This window comes from Gossypium hirsutum, chromosome A12 (assembly GCF_007990345.1).
Source record: "Gossypium hirsutum isolate 1008001.06 chromosome A12, Gossypium_hirsutum_v2.1, whole genome shotgun sequence".
In the NCBI taxonomy this organism is placed as follows: Eukaryota; Viridiplantae; Streptophyta; class Magnoliopsida; order Malvales; family Malvaceae; genus Gossypium; species Gossypium hirsutum.
In genome coordinates, this window is record NC_053435.1 from 33521434 (window position 1) to 33532382 (window position 10949).

Consider the following 10949-nt stretch of genomic DNA (forward strand, 5'->3'; position numbering starts at 1 on the left):
GAACGGATCTGCACCGATGCACGGCGGTTTTCAAGAGAAAAGGAAGGTATATCAGATGTTTGGGATAGGGCCGGTGCCTCTTCGTTTGGCTGGGTTTCCATTTTTTTAATTAATGTTTTCTTTTAACATCTGTTTGGCTTCTCAAGGGCCGAATATTGATTATTTATTTAATAAAAATCCACCCGTTGTTTAAGACTGATTTCATGAAAATAAAAATGATTTGTTATTTTTATATTCAAAAAAATTTATTCAATTAAAAATAGATTTCTTTTTCCTGAAAACATAAAAATCCGTCTAATATTAATTAAACATCTGTAGATGCTATAAAATTACTAATGGCAAACAATATTGCTGATAACATGATGCAATTATCCCGAATTCAACCTTGTTCTCTTTTAAGTACTATAATAATGTAAAGCTACAGAAATTTCCTATTATAATTTACAGTAACAGTACTAGATTCTGAACACACAAGCTTTAACATTTAAAAGAAAAAAAGCTACAACTTCCTCTATCATTTCCCCAAATTCAGCCTTGAGGAGCATTTTCCTTCAGCATTTAAGACACCCATTGATGCAAATTCCATTACCAGAACTTCTCAGCTCAACTCCTCCTGCACCACTATTGGTGGTGCGTTTGGCTTGGGTCGGAGGCGGCAGGATTCAGGCCTTCTTTCCCCATTTGTTGCACTTCAAGTGGAGATAGTATCTTGATATACCACACGTTGTTCACGAATTCCCTGATTATCACAAAAGCATTCGATGAAAAAAATAATAATCCACCAAAACCACATCTTGAGAAATCTAACATTTTCATCACTGAACCCATCCACCATTCTATTTTACAATAGAGCCAAGCTAGAGAAGTTGGGAGCTTGAACATGCAACATGCTGTCAGGAATATAAAATCATATGGGAAAAAGAATTCCAGAACATCTAAAGATGAGGTTGTCATCATAAAGAAACTGAAAAATCTCAATGTCCTAGAGATTTATAATCCCCTAGTATTTTAGATTGGTTATTTAACTCATTTATCAATCTTGATTAACTTCTCAAAGATTAATAAATTGTATGGCCTTCACAACTTTAACCTCTACAATAAGCCTTCACTTCCATACAACCCTTTCATTTGTTTGAATCTGTTGTGTATCAACAAATATATTGCACATACGAAACAAATCGTTTGTCCATTCAATTTCACTAGACACTTGCATAATAGATTCTTTTACAACCCTTTGATCCTCTTAACCTTTTCAATTTCTGTTCCTTGAATGATTGTTTGATCCTCAGTAGTGATGTCAACGGAGCAGGGCGGATTTTTTCTGGCCCCGAGCCGACATACTGGATGTAACCCGAAAACTGGCCCCAACTTCAAAACAACTTAACACTCCTGAACCCGACCCTACCCCACCTTGATTTGTCAGAAGTTATTTTTTTTTAAATATTAAAACAACATTTTTTTAGTTAACAAAGCAATTGCAAAACACGGTTAAAGCATCATAAAAAACGAGAGGTAGGAACATTACAGTAATAGAACTACAATAAAATATTTCTGAAAGCTATAACTTGCACATTCTAACTAAATACCATTGCAAAATAATTTGCAGTACTTCTAGTCTTGTAGAAAATAACTTCATGACGTACAAATGAATATTTTAGAATTATTGCACCCCCACCCCCTTTTTTTTTCCTTCTCCTGTGATGGCTCCATCTTCCCTTCGTAGATTCAAGGCACAAACGCATCTTTAAAAGTTCTATATTCATTTTACAAAAAAAAAAAAAGGTTCTAGTTAAACTTTCTCTATAACCACTTCCATCTGTCTGCCAAAATTTTCAATGTTAGAAAAGTGGACTGTTATACACCTGTAACATCTAAAACACCTTTAACAACATTTGAGATTCAAATTATATTTGGATTTTTTTTAATTTTTAAATTAAAAACTATAATATATTAATTAGTGAGATTTAGATCGTACCTTTAATAAAATATTACTAATGTAATTACATTTAATAAAAATTATTTTCATTTAATAATATGATTAATATATTTTATATATAAATTTTAAACATTTTATTGAAATAATATCTTTAATTAAAATTTATTATTTTTATTGCAATTAAAAATAGAACTAATTTTACTAAAATTTGAGACGAGGTTGTTAGAAAGAACTAATTCAGTAAAGAGTATACTTTATACTTTATGGTTGTTATAGATGAAAAGCTATTATAGAAGGTAAAAATAAAACATAAAAAATCAATTTTACAACAAATTTGGCTGTTAGAATGAAATGTTGTTATAGAGGGTGACCATTATAGATAGAGCTTAAGTTCTTTTTTCTCTAGATAAAAAAATTCTATATTCTTAGAAACCAAGAGTGGATGACTTTCACCAGTGTTTCAGATCTTTATAACAGTTGGGCCATGATAATAATAGCCTACAAACATTCCAAGTAACCCCAAATACTTGCAAACCAAAATGACAATTCAATGACTTCCACTTTCAGCAGACCCTCCTAATGTAGACAGCATGTATGCAATAAAAGATTAAAACCAGGATGCGTGAATCCTATGTCCTTTTTTGTCTGGTTAATTGATTGGGCTTACATAGGTGGTAGAATCAAGTTGACTTTCAAGTATAAGGAAATTTTATTTTCAGTAAGTTGTGTTTTGACATGACTTATATACAGGTTTTAATGCCTATGTTTAAGGTTTAGTTAGTTTCAAAACCCAACTTAAGCAGCTAACAGTTATGAGAGCTTGCACTTCTTCATAATCTCTGTCTATAAAATAAATACAGACCTCATGCAGCATCTTTAAGCTTGCACTTTCCTAATCACAGCTAAGGCTTGGTGTTATGACCATAACTTAAGATGTTGATAGGAATGAAACTCTACTTATCATTCATAATGTCTGTCAATAAAATGAACATTGCTGTAGCCATTCATATCTTTTAAGCTTCCATTTTGCTCGTCTAATTAGGTTTTTTTTATAATTTTATTTCTTTCAATGACTCTCCTTATTATCTTGAGTATGTGTCTGCTCTTGAACTTATAACTGCCCCTTCATGCCAAAAGTTTTAAAGCCCCAAAATTAGTCACTTGTTAGAATCCTATTCCTCAGTTCTTCTCCAAGCATTCAATCTTCAACTACCAGAAAATTGAATGATCCTAAAGATCCAGTGGCACAGAAGATCTAACCAGCATAACAGCAGCAATATATGACAGTTATCATCAAGGACGAGCATGTTTGATGAGAAAAAGAAAACTTTAAATTTAAATCATGAAAAGTTTTAAAGCTTGGAATACCATCTTGAATAATAGATTCAAAAGACAACAGTTTGACTCATAATAAAATTTACTAAGGTGGTGACTGAATTGGTTAATGATGCAAGAATCATAAACTGAATGAAGAATTTCAAAGTAAAAAGCATCAGATGAACTTATGTTTAGAATGCACCTGAGGACTCTTTTCAGACAAGTAGGAGGCTTGTTCGTAATAATTAGAAAGTTCGATGAACTATATCATTGTTCATGCTACCAATGGAAAAAAACACACACACACACTCTCTCCTAATTGCCTGAAATTCGGTGCAAATTTAGAGTGCTCTCTAGCACTATCTTAACAGTCACATTGTAGCAGACAATTATTCATAAATAAATTAAGGGTGATTTGGAACTTACTGCCAAGGGTCATCACCAAGGAGAAGAATATCATTCTCCCTGTCAACAAATACAAGCTGCCAGCCTGATCTCTGAGGGTCCTCTAGTTGGCCTTCCAGACCAAACATTCGAGCAAGCTCACAACGCAGCTCATTATAGCTGCTAAACTTGGAAATATCCAATGAGCGCCCAAAGGACCCCAACTTGTGAACCTATAAACAAGAATAAGATCAAAAACCATAACAATCACAAGCCATTGAATAAACTATACATTATCCTGTGTAATTCTTTCAAAATATATAGGAAGTCTCCAACACAATATCATCAATACACGACACTGATAATTGTGTTTCACAGACTACAAAATAACCACTTGACATGTCAGCCAAAAACGAAAATAAGAATAGTTGGCTTTGTCAGCAATGACACCATCCAAAGAGCCTAGATTACTAAATAGAACTACAGCTGACAAAGTTATACCCATTGTTGTCTGTTGGTTACTACGTCAGATATCAATAAAGTGATCCACAAGTCCATATGACCATGCTTTGCATAATAATGGAAGCCTAACAGTGAATTATTCGCCTTAGAAACCAGATAAGACAACTCCCACAAATTTTACCATCTGAAAATAATAAAAGATACATTTGAAGAGTTAAATACTATCACCTTAACAAAGGTTCCGGTCGGAGGGTTTACTTGGTCCACATATTCAGAAGACTGCAAGTAACCTGATTCATCCACACAACTTGAGGTAGTCATATCTGAATTAAGAGGGAAATCTGTGCCAGAAGCACTGGTGAAATTTGAAGCGGCATATGGCATAGACAATGAATCATTTTCATTTCCAATATTTTTCAGGTTGGTCATCCCTTGCTGCAGCATAAGAGATGATGAATCAATGCTAACCCCAAACAGAAAATTGTTTTGTGGATCAGTTGAACTCTGGTAAGCAGAATACTCTCTTCCTGGAAATGGAGGTAATAAGTTAGAGAGTACATTTGACTGTACCATTCCCAGATGTTCAACCTGGGGCAGTACGTAGTTAGCAGTTTCAGATGAAAGCTGTGGTTCAATAGCTACTGGCTTGGACAACAAAGAAGAAGAGATAATTGGGTTTGATCCCTTCAAGTTGAGTAAATGGGAAGCTCCAGCATGGGACAATGAACCTAAGATACTTTGCATTGACGAAGCATTAGATAAGGCTAGAGAGTTCCCAAGAGGATCAGAAAATGTCTGCTGCTGGCATTCAGAAGCAGCAGTTGGCAGAGATGAGGACTGGGCCTGGCTGCCAGAGGCTTTAGGAAAAGCAGGGATTAGATTAGAAATCTGCTGTTGATCAGAAAACTGTGGTGTTTGTTGCATTTGCTGAGATTGTTGCTGTTGTTGCTGTTGCTGCTGCTGTTGTCGGTGATTATTGTATGAATTGGAACGCTGCAACTGCTGCAGAAGCTGAACCTGGGAAGTAGTCTGGTTCTCCTGAAATCCCTGAAGAAAGGCATTTTGTGTTTGAGACTGCTGTAGCATCTGCCTTTGAATTATAGCCGGCGACCCATCGGTCATGCTCCGTGGTTGCTGGAATTGCAAGAGAGACTGAGAGCCTATTTTGGATGAATCAACAGTCCTCATTTCCTGAAATGCAGCAGCAGCCATTGCTTGGTAAAGATCAGGTTGGACACTTTGTATTGAAGAAGTATCAAGCCTTGGCTGCATCCAGGGTGCAACTCCAAAACCTTGGAAGTTTAAAGACTGAAGTCCTTGATCTCCAATCCCACCTTGAAGCCACATCATTTGGGAATTGATGTTTGTATCACCATCTTTGAAAGCTGGTAATACAATTAAACTGATTCAGGATAGAATAGGAAAACTCCTATTTTCAGGTAAATAAGAGATTCTGTAATTCCAAGCAACCTTAACAAAGATTATAGCATACCATGGAAAGATGGTAGCGCAGATGGCCATGGTCGCTTCAATCGCAGGGGGAACGGTGATGAATACATAGGGAAGGTTGTTAATGGTTCAATCTCCCACAAGGACACCCTTGGCTGCTTCTCTCCTGCAGTGGATTCATCCCAGCCAACCTGGGATGGAATGTAAGTCTTCTGTGTCAGATATTATTGAATACATTACAATTTTAAGGAGAAAAGAAAAAAAGAAAAAGAAGAAGGGAAGGGGATATGATACTGCAAACTAAAAAATCAAGCACATAGAAACTTAAAACAAACCTTAACAGAGCGCCAATGCGAATTTGGCCAGCGACCAGGATCTAAGTCGCTAATGCCAGTTATTGTACCCATATATCTGACATAAAACACTCATGTTAATAACCGCCCACTTAAATTTGCCAGTGATACTTTAGTCAATTGACATATAAAAATAGAAGTATTTACTTGAGGAAAATAACCAAGTTGCAGAAGGAAACACCATAAAATTTAAGCAATTTCCAGGAGTAAGAAAACATTTAGAGAATTAAGACCCACCGGCGGACACTTGACTCTTCTGTCTCAAACAGCATTCTAAACCGCATGCCTACAGAAACCCGGGTGTAATAGACTGCTTTAACATACTTGGCGAGAGGAATGACAAACTCTGAAGGACTGGCCCTGAAATGAAGCTACTGTAAATGGACAAGATGTTATGTTGGAATAGAATGAAGATTTTTTAATTAGAATTAAGTAGTTGACCTTGGGTTATAAAAGATAGTAAAACGGCTATTGGTTGCAGCCGCATGAGCGGCTGCAGCAAGAAGACCAATGTGCATGCTGTCACTTGATAAAACAGAAGATGGCATAACAGTCTGAGGACGATTTGCTCTCCGGATACCCAGCAACAACTGATTCTTCTCATTCCTGACAGAAAAAAATAATAATAAAAAGCACATAAAAACAAAAACAGAGATAATATAATGATTAGCAACTCACTGATTAGTAGCATGACAAGAAAAAGCAGTAAAGCTGCAGTAACAACTGCCAAATATAACTAGCGCACATTAGAGCTGGCGAAGCTGACACAAACCCAAAAACACACCTGAATCGAGCTCAACCAAACCCAACTTGACCAAGAATCCCTTAAAATGATGCTAATTAAATTTCTTTGGCTTCAAAACCAAACAATGAGGATCAAAATGACCCAAACCCGAGTGATACACCCAAATGAGCAGAACTTGATGCAACCCAAACCAAAATTGACCCCAATTTTCCCAACCCAAAGTGACTCAACCCACCCAGCTGTCACCTCTACTACACACAATGAGGATGCATACTAGTAGACTCGTGACTTCAGAAATAAAAAGTAGAATTGGATATTTTATTGTAGAAGATACATTCATAAACCAAAAATACCGTCCATAAAATTTTGCTGCCAAACTATCTAAGCAGGATGATTTCACTAGATTGTTTCAAACTGCATTACAGATTTGACAGCTATTAGTAAGATATTTCTCCAGCCAATCACAGAGAAAAGGTACTTTGATTACTAACAAAGTAAGCATAAATTATACTTGGAAGAAAGAAAACCCAATTTACCAAATAAAAAGGACTGAGTCACCAGCAACAAGTCTCTTAGCACTAACAAAAACACTCCACCCAGTTGTAAGAAGATGCCTCTTTGGCTGCCCTGCACACAAGAAAATACATAAATTGATTAGAGGTTGTTTACAGCCATTGATATTCAAAACCTTTTCATCATCCAAGAAAGCATATATCCCAACTTAAAGATAGGTAGACATATAAAATAAAAATTCATCAAAAGCAGATCCAAGCATCCAAAGAAAATGCTACATTCCAAGTACTAAATCTGAACATATTCCTATAGGAACTAGCAGAAATTGCTGATTCCTCTTTGAAAGGAAAAACACGATAAGAAATGAGGCAAACCTCATCCAAATCCAACACACAACATAACCTACAAAAACAATAGGGGAGAAATATTCCATTTGATAATGATTTCCCCCCCAAAATTAAGGGTTGCAGGGGATCATTTACTCCATTAATGCATCACTCACAACTCCATACAATATTTGATCCCCTCAAATACATGCATATCAGAAATATTCCCTTGAAGTCTTCAAATGTTATTCTTATAGAATTACTACTAGATGAATTGACCATCTTTGGCCAAGAATTAAGCTTTCATTAACTCTTTTCAACAAAAAAACCTTACAGCTAACAAATCTTCACAATCCCCACACAATTCCAAAGAGAGGAAAAGGACTTAAACACATCAAAAGCAAAACGTGAAAGACTTAAAACAACCAACCTTTGTAGATTGCCAGAAACATTAACTATATCAGACAAACACAATCACCATATTATAAAGCATATATCAAAAAGTAAAGAGCTATTTGGTCATCACATTTCACAATTTGCCCACACCAACATCAACCAAAATTTCAGAGATGACCTAGAAACTCTGACCATTTGCAAGGTGAGAAACAATAAACAATTACAAACAAATGGGCATTTTGATGCAGCGAAATTCACAAAACAGCATACATAATCCATCAAAGGAAGCAAACAACAAGAACGCTTCTTTTATTGTTGTTGGCAAGAAAGCATTAACTCTAATATCTTATTAAAAAAAATCCTATTTCAGTATATTATTTTTCATCCATGGTAAATAACTTGACTTCTTTTTGTAAGATTTGCATATTAGCCATGCTCTAAAAATTATCTGAACCTCAGCATCAGAGATTCTTAGCCCCAATATAATCAAACCAATAACTGATGCAGAATATAGCAAGGATATATCTGAGGTCATCTTCATAACTTTCAGAAACAATCACATAAAAGACCCAAGGTTAAAGAAATGTTACAGCACCTTCAAAATGAAACCAATAACTTATTCAAGAGTAGATGAACTGGGTACAGGTAAAATACAACACTAACTGAAGCGTAATGACAAATAATACTATAAAATCATGATAATTTGAAATTTCTCTTAAAATTATTGTGGAACACAGTATTGAACAAAGTTGTTTCAATCACTCACCGCGAAATACATGCCTAAATTTCCATTCATTTTCATGAAGATCCCTGGCAACTAACTCTTGAGCTGGAGGTTGCAGGGAGTAATCCTGAAGGCACAACAGAATTAAAAGATAGAGAAAGAAAAATAACCACTTAAACTAATTCAATTAAAACCAGATGCTAGTGAACTGAATTGCTTGTAACCTACTAAAACATACAAGAGGAGGAAAGACTTTTTCAGCAGCTCGACGAGGCACAGAAAATCCTCCATGAGTGCTTGTGTCACTTGCCGTCAGTGTTTTGCAAAAATAATTGGTTGGTTGTTTACTGGGAGTACCCGGTTCAGCAGGCAGGAGGAACACATTCTTTTGCTCTTGCTACAATAATGCTTTCACGTCAAGAAGTGCCAAATTAAAAGACTATCAAGCACAAAACCTTGAAACAAGGTCAAGTTCCCATACCGGGCTCAGTGGCTGCAAGGTCATTTGAGCATACACTTCATCTGTTTCTACATCTGCCTGTATTTGAATAAATGACTTTGTAAGCAACCAACTAAACATTCCATAAACAGAAAGTGGTTAACTGAGCATTTAACTTACATGCATGGTCACATTGTGAAGCTGACAGATAAGCTGAGGGGGTAAGCTAGGATAGTTCGGTATGTGAGCATCTACTTCCTTGTTGGTTGAAGCAGCAACCTGCAGAGGGAGTCATAAACACCAAAAGCTCGCAGAAATATTAGAAACGAAGCATACAGTTCCTCATAGAGTGTTCTAATCTTTTAGGAGCTTCAGCAGTTCACTCACCACTTCATGCATCAACAAGTAGACTATAATGAAGATATTCAGCGATACTGAAATGGCTGGTTCAAGGAAGTTCTATTACTACATGTAGCCAAAAAAGTTCCGACATCCTTACAAAGCATCTTAAAATTCTAAGTTCTCCCTAAAACTTAAGCTTATTGAACTCTTTTCTTGAGCAGAAATGGAGAAATAGAACCAAATCTGACAGAAAGCATGGGAAATAAGGCAGGTACAGTTACCTGTTCACTATGACCTTGGGGAAAATATACAACACGGCTTCCAACAGGCGGCAGGGACACCAGAGGACCCGCACATGCATGCCAAAGTTCAGAATTCAAACATTTCTTCTCCCCTGTACAAAAATCTTTCACTACTTTATAATTTCGAAAAAATTATAACTTAGCGCAGCTTTTTACTTCAAGAAAAATACTAAAAGAAAAAAAAATTAAAAGCTAAAAACAGTTACCTTCCTCAGTTTGCTGATTAAACCCTGATGAAGAGAGTCTCATTCTTCCAATATTTAAAAAAGAAAAGTTGTTCGTTCTCTAAAGAAAACCGAAGAAAAGTGCGGTTGAAATGGAAAATACACCTAGCCCTTGTTATTAAAGTATATTCAGGGGTCGTGCAACAGCCATAATTTCTAAGGAAAAAGAGAACTTACCCACCCCCACCCCCTTTCTCCACCAGACTCCTTTCAACTTAAGTTAAAATCAACATCCAAAAAATACGGGGAACAACCTTTTACTCAGAAGGGGTTCATGAAGCTCAGATCTTGCTTCTTTTTACATTCAAAATCATCCAAAGTTTCCAAAGCAAAACAAAACCCTAGCTTTCTTCTTCACGCAGATCTCCACATTTTGAAGCTTTTTTTCCCCAAGTAGAATACTATCTCAACCCACCGGAAGTGTACCTCTGCCCCGCACCTGATTACTGGAGCTGCTCAGTTGAGTTACAAAACTAGAAAATGACACTTTTTAATTACTCTACTTTTTGGAGCTCTTTTTAGAGAGAGGGCTGAAGACCTGGACGGCAGCTGGAAAGAGTGAGAAAGAAAATATACACACACATTAAAATCCGCTATCACTGATAATAAGGGTGGCTACCATTCTTTATTTATTGTTTTACAAATTTCTTATTTTAATATATTATTTTTATAAATAGTTTTACAATTTTTTAGGTGTTATAAAATAGTAATAATAATGCAAAAAAAATTTGCATTTCTTTATTTTCTATCATTATTATAAGTAGTATAAAGAGATTAGACTTCTTATTTTCTAATACATAAATATAATAAGTTAAAAAAGGAAGATGAAAGCTTGAATATCTACTTCATTGTAAAAGATATGTCTCATTAAAAACTTTAATAAGAAAAACCTTATAGGACAAAAACCTAGTGAAAGAAAAAAGATTACATAATCTTTTAAAACACAACTTGTCATAACCTTAAAATAAAAAATATAATGCAAATTACTCTCCCTCAATTAAGCATCACTTAAGATCTTTAAAACAATACAATCCAAT

The 10949-nt window shown here is 35.4% G+C and overlaps 1 pseudogene; it reads right to left on the reverse strand.

Moving 5' to 3' along the window:
• Window positions 1-368: 368 nt before the first annotated feature.
• LOC107933599 (auxin response factor 6-like) lies at window positions 369-10516 on the reverse strand (annotated as a pseudogene).
• Between the last annotated feature and the right edge of the window lie 433 nt (window positions 10517-10949).